Below are 11,633 nucleotides of genomic sequence, written 5' to 3' on the forward strand. Positions count from 1 at the left end.
AGAGAAACACAAAAGTACACATTCACAGTCACATCTATGGGCAATTAAAGGTTACACAGCCTTCTCACTACGACATCGCTAATTCTTCATAGAATAATTCATTTCTTTATTTTACAATACATTTTGATGCAGATTCTATTGGGAATGGCGCAGAGGGAAATAAGGCATGGGGACTAAGTCAGGAGAGACTGTACAGGTTGATAAAGTGTTCAACCCTCTTAACGCTGATAGGGTTTGACACCACTTTGTATATCTATCCATCATATTCTGTTATTTTTTTCCCATAGCGGTTTGATAAAATGCTGTATCTGCAGCGGACAGGGCCGTCTTGCTTATTTTCGGCAACCTGAAATTTGAGAACACATTACCAGCTTCACCAGCCATGAACAACAGCCGAGATATCCAGCTCCGCTCTGATGTGCTTGAAAGCTGCAAAGGCGGAATTGTATTCATAAAGTTAGAGAACAAACTTGAAGAAAAAATGTGGCATCAGACTGCTGTCTGATGCTGTAAGTTTTTAATAATGAAAAAAGTCTCAGAAGCAGCTGTAGAAATGAAGAAAATGAAGCAAAGCATTGTGGTCGAACTCGTATGGATGTTACTTCGTATCCCTGGTGCGATGTTTTGTCTACTGACATGTCTGGTGTCTGTGTTTCTCTCATAGTTGACTCCTCTTGGTTTCCATACTTCAATGTGTTGTTGGTTCTAGTTAATGTTTGTCGTCCGGTCATATTTGATTCAACTGTTTAATTTGAATATACTATATGTTCATGCCATTTCCACACATAATATCTTGTCTCATATCTGATTGGTGCTCGTTTCAATGCTGACCATCCCGTTGAAGTCCTGACAGGTCTCAGTCTTAGCCATCTTCTGTTTATGGCTGCAATAATGCTGAATAATGGCTTTGATCATTGATTACTCATCATTTTCTGGAACTATTTTTTAACTGCTGAGATTATATTCCACAAAATATTAAATTGCTAAATCTTCAGTCATAAAGTTTGACTGATTTACTCAATTATCATAATGGATTTTTTTCCTGAACAATGACATTGTTTCTCCCATTCACCCGCTCACGTACCAGAGCATTCATTCCTTCCATTGGGAACAGTGTGAGGGTTCAGGGATTCAGTGTCTTGCTCAAATTCTCAACGCTCTAATTATTTGTTTTAGTTCAGGTTCCTGTTTCATGTGTGCTGTTGTGTTTGATGTCTATGCCGCCTATGATCTATGTTCATTCATTCTGTTCCATTTCTGTGGTTCATGTGCCACCTCCCGAGGCTCAAGCGTCTTGTTGCTCTACTCTGTTTTGTCTTTCTCCTCAGTGTTTCCCTTGATTGTTGACAACTTTCAATTTTAGCTCCTTGTGTGTGCAGATGGGTTAGTCTGTCCATGGATCACTGTTGGTCTGTTTATGTATAGCTTCCATACCCAGTTTAGATCTGCAAAGCAGCCTGTTCTTTGGTTCATATTCGGGTTTAGTTTCCTGCTACACATTTGGTTTGAATCCAACTATTTGGCTTTTGCGATTTGCTGCTGTTGGGAGTTTTCTGTTTAAACGCGTTTCGTGACAGAACTAAAATCTGCCTCTGTGTTTTTTTGTTGTGTGTCCATTCACCCTACCAATCACTCTCATCAAATTTACACCCAACCAGTGTTTACAACGACCAGTTGTGATGAAGAGTGTCAAGTATTCATAATAACATTTGGCAGTTTACATGAATGAAATCAACAACCCCACATTTCCTCGTACTTCTATCTCGATTGTCAGGACGTGTTTTGTGACGAACCCATTATTCAATTTTAGAATATTTCTGACACTTGAAGTGACACAAGTGGTCACTACCTCTTTAGTTGGCAGATGTTTTTTTTTCCAGTAATTGATTAAACTGAAAACTGTTATTTCAGTCCCTGTAAAGTGAAGAAAACAGATTTTGTCAGTGCATTAGTGAAGGACTTAGGTGGTTTGATTGAATTCACATCTGTCTGCTGATGTGTGTTTTGGACTCTGTCTGAAGCTGAGTACTAATGGGCAATTCAAGCCAATTACAGCAGTATTTGTGGGGCTCTTGGCATTTGGCCTTATGAGGAGAGAAACCTATTCTGATTGGTTGGCCAGGTACTGAACCGAGAGCGACACAATTACACTCATTTGGAAGATATCCATTTGTGTTTGAGGGATTGGCTCCGTCTTCAAATGTCAAATCTCAGCCTTTTGTACGGTCGACAAAAAAAAAGAGCTAACGTCATAGTTGCAAATCTGGATACATAAAGGAACAACTCCTACTCAGATTGAATTAGATACGAAAACTCTAGTCAGTTCTTATAACAACGACTTGGTTAGAATCACATACGTTTCATATTCTTTCTTTTTTCTGGTGAACGAATCACAAGGTTCACATTTGAACAGGATGAGAGGACAAAACAATGCAGAGCGCATTAATAATGCATATTCTGAGCAACACAGACACTGTAAGTTCTTCTGCATACAGTATTGTATGTCTGTCTAACTGTACAAAATGTTGAATTTCAATAATCTGTTTATTTAAGTGTAAGATTAATACATGAAAGTTAATAATGAAGGCAAGACAGGACAAGGCACAGACAGGGCACATGATGCAATGAAGGGAGAAAGATGGAAGCTATGGTGGAATTTATCATAGAGGTAGTGCATACACCACTCAGTTTATGAACTTTTTTTTGTTTCCCGAACGATTTCTTGGAGGATGGAAGACAGTCAAATCTCTTTTATTCTCTTTTATTTTGAAACTTTATGTCAAAGATGCATAACCTGGACATGCTAAAAAAAAAGATAAATGATAGTACGACACAGAATTTTAGAAAAGAAAAACACATTTTTAGGAGACTGACACTACAACATTATTCACAACATACATTTTTTCATCAATGAAATTTCTAGGGTGAAAAGGGAAATCCATTAATGCCTTCAGTAAATACTTTACAACACATTGCCGTGAAAAGAAATATCAAAAGGAGACACTTAAATTAGTGTTTTACAAAACCTGGATTACACAACAAAACATCAGCATTTATGTATTAAAGACACAGGTTAAAAAAAACAAACATATTTAGAGCTCATTCAAAGATTCTAGATAGTATTTTCCTGTCATTCACAATTTGGGTTTAAGATGAAAATCTTGTTTGTATGACTGTGAAATGGTAGTTCAATCTACAAGGACTCACTTTCAGCTATAGATCTCTGTCACTGTAACAATGATTATGATGCGGCGTGCCAACTGTGGTTTTCAAGCCTGATTTTGCTCATTTCTACTTGTAAAACCTACACGGCACATTTATTCTTAAGCTTGGTATCAATTTTTGTTTCGAGGTAGGCTTCCTCAGGATTTTTACACAGTAAATTGAAAAACAGCTCCCACTAGTGGCACAACATGAAAACTGCATCATTTTCAAAACGCTGGCGTGTAAACACAAAACGTCTCTGAAACGAAAACACTAAAAAAACTTGCGTTTTCACTTGAAACGTTGTTGTGTAAACATCGCCTTATAGGCATGATCACTTTCAAAAGAATCGGGACACATCGGTTCTGATATATTGATCACGTCAAACTTTTTTCACATGCTCATAGCTTTATATTTGAACTCTGCATATTCCTTTCATCCAAATCATGATTTCTTTTCAAACTTAAAGAAAAAAGTTTCCTGTAGGCGATAATGCATCCCACTCGCCTAAGTTTTCTTTTTTTTTTTCCTCTCTCAACAGATGGACCCACCTGTACAGCGCCGTCTTCAAATAAAACAGACACATCTGTCTCCCAATAGAAGCCGTGTAGTCAGGTGAAGTATACATCGGAACATTCATTATGGGGAGTGGGAAACTGTCTCTTGTAGCCACAGTGAGTGCCAGATGAGTTCTGTAGGAAAGCTTGCATACATCTGCAAACATTGTTATTTCACAGTCAAGTGTTTTCTACTTCTGACTGTCAGGGCTCCAAAGAGCGGCTCCTCTGTTTTCTGCCCACATACAAGAGACCCCAAACAGGCGCACACTGCCCGAGAGACAAGCTGCTCTTGTCAAACCCCTAAAAATACACGCTCAAGAAAACAATGCATATGCAGTGTAACAATATATACATCCGTGTAATGATGCAGGAATGGGCATGTGGAAAGACTGCAGACATCTCCCCCCCAAGTTAAAAATGTACTGCTCTTCATTGCCGTCTGTATGATTCTATAAGTTAGTATTTCACCATTCTGGTCCTAGGGGGACTCCTGCCCTCGATGTTTCAGACGTCTCCCTGCGCCAACACACCTGATTCGAATGAATGGCTCTTGATCAAATTCTGCAGAAGCCTGATGATGAGCCGTTCATTTGAATCAGGTGCATCGGACCTGGGAGACACTGAAAAAATGCAAGGCTGAAGTCCCAGAGGAGCAGCGCTGGGAAAACGCTGCAAGAAGTAGTGCATACTTGGCTTAAAGATACTGACAGTTCCTATAAATTATTAAATCATTACCTTAAAGTTTGCATTTCTCCTAGTCTTGTTCCATAAATCACACAGGGACCCAAGGGTTGAGAGAGTACTGATCCTCTTTTGAATGTACTGGGGTGAAATATGGTATGACAAGGCTGGAAAAATAAATAAATAAGCAGGTACTTGTGTAATAGGTATAGGCAGCTGTTGTGCAGCATTGTTCTCTGGTGTTATATGTATGACAAGAGGAATTGCACATCCAAGATTTCTGCCATTTGGGGTGTTGAAAGTTCTGCAACCTATTGGACCTAATTTAACCTCCAGCTGTTTCACAGAATTAGGAATTGATTTTAATGCATTTGTGACACGAATCGAAGTAGTTGCAGCCACTGGATTCAAGGTGTGTTTCTTCATTGTCTTCATTTTTCCGAAAGAGCTGAAAGAACCCCATTTTTTTAAGGTGGCACCCATTTTGTATTTAGGCTCGCAATCATTCGGAAAATCAAATTTCACAAGGAAGGTGCCAGTTACAAGAAAACAACTAATGCATTAAAACCTGTCCAAATTCTCCAATATGACCCATGAAAACATGTGATTCGCAATTTTTTTTAACCATCTTTTAAACCCGTTATATATATCTATAATGGGGTTGCAACAGTTGGATGTACTTACAGATAACATCAAACAAAGTCAGAATGCACACTGGTCATGCTGAAACTCTATCAATATACTAATACAAAGAGATAATCATCCAAAACAGAGGCACCAGTAAGATGACAAGCATGTCTTTGGATGACAAAAAAAAAACCCCGGAGTCCCAAGGGAAACCTCCACCCTCACAGGAAGAACATCTAAACTCCACAAAGAAAGGCCATGACCACAAACTTTGTTGCTGAGATGTGTGGTCCTGCTGAAACCAAGATCCTGTGTTCATCCAATTTCTGTACTGCATTATCCTTCTCAGTAGTAGGTGATCACAGCAGGGTACACCCTGAATAGGCCACCACCTGGAGAAAACCAGCACAGGAACAGGGAGAACTTAGAAACTCAGAAAAAGTAACCAAGCCTGAGCTTGAACCTTAAGTGATCTTGCTGTCAGGAGAACGCTACTCTGAACATACTACACTGCATGCCTGTATTTTTTCAGGATAATCTAAAGTGAAAGCATTCAGATAGATTTGCTCTACCACAGCATGAAAATACATTTTTCTGCCATATTCAACAATTTATGGCAGCAGCGTCGTGATGGATGACTTGAGTTTGAAACGTGTGCCTGATGATGTGGCTTTGGCTCGGCTAGGTAGACATGACTCGCTATTGGTTCTTGAATTTTTGAGAAATCTTTTCTCCAGAAGTTCTTCTTGAAGCACAGCACTGTGTCTCACCCCATAAACAACCCTGATTTCCTTGAAGCACTGACTCAACGAGATGCTGGAACCGTTCCACGGGGCTCTTGGCCCACGCTGACTTGATAGCATCGCACAGTCACACAGTTCCCGCAGATATTCCGGGGCCACATTAATGCATCTGATGGCACATTATGCTGCTGGAAGCATCCATTCGAAAAAAGCCCAGACTGTGGTGATAAATGGCTGAACTTGGTCAGCAGTAATCTGTGAGTGGACTGCAGAGTTCAGATGATGCTCCGTCGGCACTATGTGACGGGAATGAGGGTTTTCCACTTTCTGCTTGGCGGAGTTCACGTAACCGCTGTGAGTTTATCTTGTAGTTTTTAAGTCTTTGGAGAGGAGCCCGCAGTATAATCCATTTGCGTACGTGTGTTTGTTCTCAAGCATCTTTCTGCTGTACGCTGCTGCTCAAAAACACTTTGCATTTATGGACTGTCTTCTGGCATAAGAACATCTTGCTACTCTCTCCCTGACCTCTTTCGTCTATGATGCATTTTTGTCCCAGGAATGGCCTCTGCTGTCACTGCGTTTGTTTTTGTTTTGTTTGCGCCGCCACCCTCAGTAAATCCGGTGATGCAGAAATTCCCCATAGTGATGGCTGATTGTCAGGTACTGGAACCAGCGCGTCTGTAATGATCGTACCGCATTCACATCTCATGTCTCTTCCGTTCTGACATTTAGCTGAGCAGCAACTGAGCCCCCTCAACTCTGTCTGCCTGCCTTATGTCTTATTTACACATCACTCAGTATGGGAAGGCAAGCTGTTTGCATAAAAGTGTGGCATGAAGTGAGAGGTTTTCCTTTTTTCTTGGAGAAAGATAGAGATGAAGACAAAGGAAAACAGAGGGAGAGATAGCCTGCAAGCTGATACAACAACAGAAATGCCAGACAGTTCTACTGGAGTCAGTTTTTTTTTTAATACTTATAATTGGATTCCACCCTCTTACCATGTTTATTTTAAAACTGAAAGAAAAAAAAAAAACCCGACAAAGTTATTCAGCTGTATACCTCATTATGTAGTAGTCCGTGATGATTTTGAAACCTGTAACCAGTGTGTGTGTGTGTGTGTGTGTGTGTGTGTGTGTGTGTGTGTGTGTGTGTGTTAGAGGTTTATGTTACTTCTTTTTCATACCGTTTTTATAGCAGCATAAAAATACTTTTTTCCCCAACATATATTTTCACCCTTTCAAAGTCACCAGTTGATTTAATGTCTTTTTCCTTGTGAGGGTTTCTAATGTGATTTTTCCTGAGGTATCCTCCTCCCTTCTCCTCCCTAATGTCCTGTGTAGCCTTCAGTTAACCATCTGCTTGGAAGGGAGCACATAGCAGAAGATGTGTTAATGAATGCATAGTTATATAATCCAGACCTGTAGTGGAGGAGAAAGACGGTAAGACCCAGTCGAAGCCAGACTCGCACTGCCTGACAAGGTATGAGGGATTCTTTATACCACCAGTGCCCCCAAGTGGTCTGAGAAGGCAGTCTCCCTCCTCCCTCTTCCTATTCCCCCTTTCAAACCTGACACGACTACTGCCTTTTTTTTTTTTTTTTTTTTTTTTTTTTTTTTCTTTAAAGAGCAACCAAGGGGACACCGGAGCTGATGTATCGCACGTGACAAGCTGATGTACAGGTGGTATAGCTTTTTCGATGACCACTGTTATGTGCGGCGCATGCTGACACAGTAAACCACACAGCAAGGACGGCTGTTACAAATTAGTCCCCGGCCTTTCCTCTTTTTCTCCCACCTGCCAAAAATGCCACACCTGGCCCTTGCCCTGGTCTGCTGTCATGCCCCCTTATGAATCAAAGACACTGGAGCATAAGAGAGAGACAAGGACTTACAAGCAGTTGGCTCTGCCTCCCTGTTTACTCTTTTCGTCCTGCCTCTCCTTCTCTCTTTCAGTCTGTACCTTTTTTTCCCGCCCCTCCTCCTTCCTCTTCTGCATCTGGCTGTCTGGCTGGGTTGGATGATAAATCCTCAGTTGAGTTTAAGGCATCAGCGGAGCACAAACCGCCCGGGCTACGCTCTCTTCACATAGGTTAATATACACAGCAGGTCAACATATATGAGAATCCCTGCACGCCCAGTCTGCTCCGCGCCCGTCTACTCAGCCACAAACACATTTTTCTTCATCTCTTTCCATTTCATTTTAGCTGAACTGAGACACTTCATTGGCAGTCATATTTATCAGGAACGATGATTCTGATGTAGAGAAAGACACTGAAAGAAACAATCAGAGAAAGACATATGAAAGATGACAGCAGATTCGGACTATGTTACTTTTTGGAGCATTTTTACATTTTCACATTTTTGGATTCTTATTTTTAGGATATTATGAAATGTCTACATAATAATGGAGAATTTTTATACTGACTGGGAATAATAAACATAATTCCAAACAAGTATTTTTAAAAAAAAAAAGTTTTTTGTGAGACAGTTCAGAACAAATGAGGGGTTGTTGATCTATTTGCATACATCTTCAATCACAGAACTGTGGCTGTACCTTCTTTGAAAACTAGAACACATGCGTGAAGACCTAATGAAAACAAATCTGTAGTTAGTGGTGTTTTTTGGCTATTTTGTTGTGGAAATAATCTCTCACAGTAGTTTACAGACCCCCCCCCTTTCAGAGCTCCTGCATACTATTACTATATTAGCAATCTTTCTGTCTCCCCGCCTCCCCCTGCTCTCCGCCAACAAATTACCCATGTAATAAACGGGGACTGGGACAAGTAGACAAGCAGTGCTTCCCAGACTCCAGCCTGCTTCACTGGACCTGAACACAACCTTTTCATCTGTTGAGCCAGCAGGCCAAATCAAGTGGTCTTTATTAAAGTCGCTTTGATGGATTCACCTCTGGCCTCCCCCACTGTGATCTATCGCCTGTCCAGCCCTTGGAGGTCGTAATAAACTTGTTTAGCAATGGGGTCACTGCATGAAAGCAGAATGCATGTGTGTGTGTGTGTGTGTGTGTGTGTGTGTGTGTGTGTGTGTGTGTGTGTGTGTGTGTGTGTTAGTGTCTATGCTCACATGGGGCGTCAGCGGTTGTTTTCCTGCTTCCACATTCAGTCATGTGGCTCGGGTCCATCGTCACAGGCGGACAGGACGCGGTCGTATATCCACTGCTGCCGGCGTTAAGTCCTCTTGTAATCATATTTGTAGTTTCCCCTAAGATTACTGCGAGGTGGCATCATATATTTGTATGTACACGTTTAAAATATGGTCAGACACAGCCGTGGAGCTGTTATCCCTCTCCTAATGGAGTAGTAAATCAAAGGCAGTTGAGCATGTGCGAGTCCTTCAGCAGGATCAGTGAGGCCAAACACAGAGAAGCTATTTATTTGTGAAAATCAATGATTTCCTCTTTTGTTTAGTATTTCCATTAAAACAAAAAAAAGCACCTACTCATTGTAATAATCAGGACATGTCAGAACGCCGTGACCCGACAGAACCATAAGCTCATTTACGCAGCTATATTTAACTCCCAGCGCTCAGAAATGAATCACATTCAGAAGTTGCTAAAGCAAAAACGACGATATTTTTAAACATGCTCTTTCTGTCTTTCAGTAAATGAACCAAGAGAATTAGCCAGCGGACATCCTCGTGAGTCATCTCCCACTTAGCGAATGCTCGTCCCCGGCGAGCGTCAGCAGATGCAGGTTAGTGTTAGTTGAGGTGAAACCCGTCCGCTTTCTAATGGGTACCACAGGGATCTGTTATTGGATGATTCATCAGATCAATGGTGCACGGCAGTCCTCATCTGACTCGGCGAGTGCAGCGCGCACCGGTTCATGGAGACGAGCACCTGGCACTCCGGGTTTTGAGCTCCTTGAACTGTGTGTGACTTGATCACTTTTACAAAGTCATTACTGAAATCAGAGCTTTGTTTCCAGATGTTATTGCGAAGGTTTTATGTTTGAAATTAAACCAGTGAAAGCATGCAATGCGCACTTTACAAACAAGGTCTCTCTCTCTCACAAAAAAGAAAAAAAAACATTTTATTAGGGGTGTGACTCAGAGGAAAATGGGACATCTGAAAGGGAAGATACAGCAAAGGGTAAACTCACAGTTTTTCACAGGGCATTTTTATGAATGACGGTAATGACTGAAGCAGATCTAGCTTTCACTCAGCTGTGTAATGAATATACTGAACTGCACATACACTTTGCACATAATCAAATTTCAATGGAGCAAAACTTGCGGCTTAAACTTAGAATTTTGAATCCAGGGTTAATACAAGCAAGCTGTCAGTATGTTGTATGAAGGATTTATTGCTGGAATTAAAAAAAATATAATATTTGCTTTTTTCTTTCAGAAAACCATGAACTTAAAACCATGAACTCTGTCTATCTGTGTATCTATCGTGAATAAGAGCGCTGTCTGGACATGAAAACAACAGCAAATATCGACCTAAAGGAAAACTGGGATTCCAAACAGCAGTCTTGCATAGTCCTCAAGTTTGATCTAAAAAGGCTCATATGGCTGATGATGAGTGGAACCACTGGGGTTGTCAAACATGTGGTCGAAGGACCAAAACAGGCCCATATCAGGCCTCCAATCCAAGCGAGCTTGCATCACTCCGTTATTTATTTACTTTATTACTTACATATGTTTTTGTTTTTTGTTTTGTTTTGTTTTGTTTTGTTTTGTTTTGTTTTGTTTTGCTTTGCTTTGCTTTGCTTTGCTTTGCTTTGCTTTGCTTTGCTTTGTTTTGTTTTGTTTTGTTTTGTTTTGTTTTGTTTTTGTTCCTCTTCATGATGCAATATATTCTGGTCTGACTTGTGGTCTTGGAAAAACAGTATTTTAGTCAGAGGAGAAAAATTTCTAGGTTATTCTTTGATCATTATGACATTAATGACTCTAATCCAGGGCTTAAAGAGTTCCGTTGCCACGACGGAATTCCGTCAGTTGAAAAAATTTAGAAAAAAAAAAAAACGTATCATGAGCGCATATTGACTGGGTGCCTCTTTGCGTGCTTTGTCAATGAAGTTGTTTCATTCATTTGGTCTAAAATGTCATATGCGCAAGGTTACAGGCTTTGTTGTTGTCGCACCTCGTCACAATAAATCTACCGTGATAGCAAGAGTACATGGGGACTTTTATTTTGTAGGTGATGCAGGAAGTACATGTACATATTCACATTGCCTTGAATTTACAGCCGAAGAAGAGTTTCTCCGCTGTAAGGAATACATTTATCATTGCGGTTTTGAAGACATGACCTAATTTACACAATCTACAAGAAAAATGCAGCGTTTAAAGCACACGGGACCTCAGGAGCTACTTATTCAGGCTAGCTAGCTCCAGCCGGGGGAGGACACCGCGGGAGTCAGAGCGTCTCCTCGGAGTCTGTGAACCAACGCATGGAGGCTGTCCGTTTTCAGGCCCGCTGAAGTTAAAACTCGGACTCCTGGCTAAAAGTTAAATCATGTCAGGGGACTCAGAGGGCTTGCCTAGGTGATGCTCAGGTCGGAGAATGTTACTGCGCCCTCAGCCAGTGGGCTTCGGTGCTTTAAAATACGAGTTGGAGAAATATTGCACAGCCGCGGCGACGGCATGGATAACGATTCTATTTTTAGAACAGCTACAGCGACGACTGTAGAGGATGGAGCGTGGCAAACTTTTCACCCTCTGTTCACCAAACTGCTGGAAGTCATTTCTTCGTGGGAACAATGGCAGAAGAACAGGTAACTGGTACACACTGCTATTACTTGCTGTAGCTGTACAGCCACAGCCTTATGCTCATTACAGAAAAAGATATATCAGTCACT

Source organism: Salarias fasciatus, chromosome 22, assembly GCF_902148845.1.
Source record: "Salarias fasciatus chromosome 22, fSalaFa1.1, whole genome shotgun sequence".
Taxonomy (NCBI): domain Eukaryota; kingdom Metazoa; phylum Chordata; class Actinopteri; order Blenniiformes; family Blenniidae; genus Salarias; species Salarias fasciatus.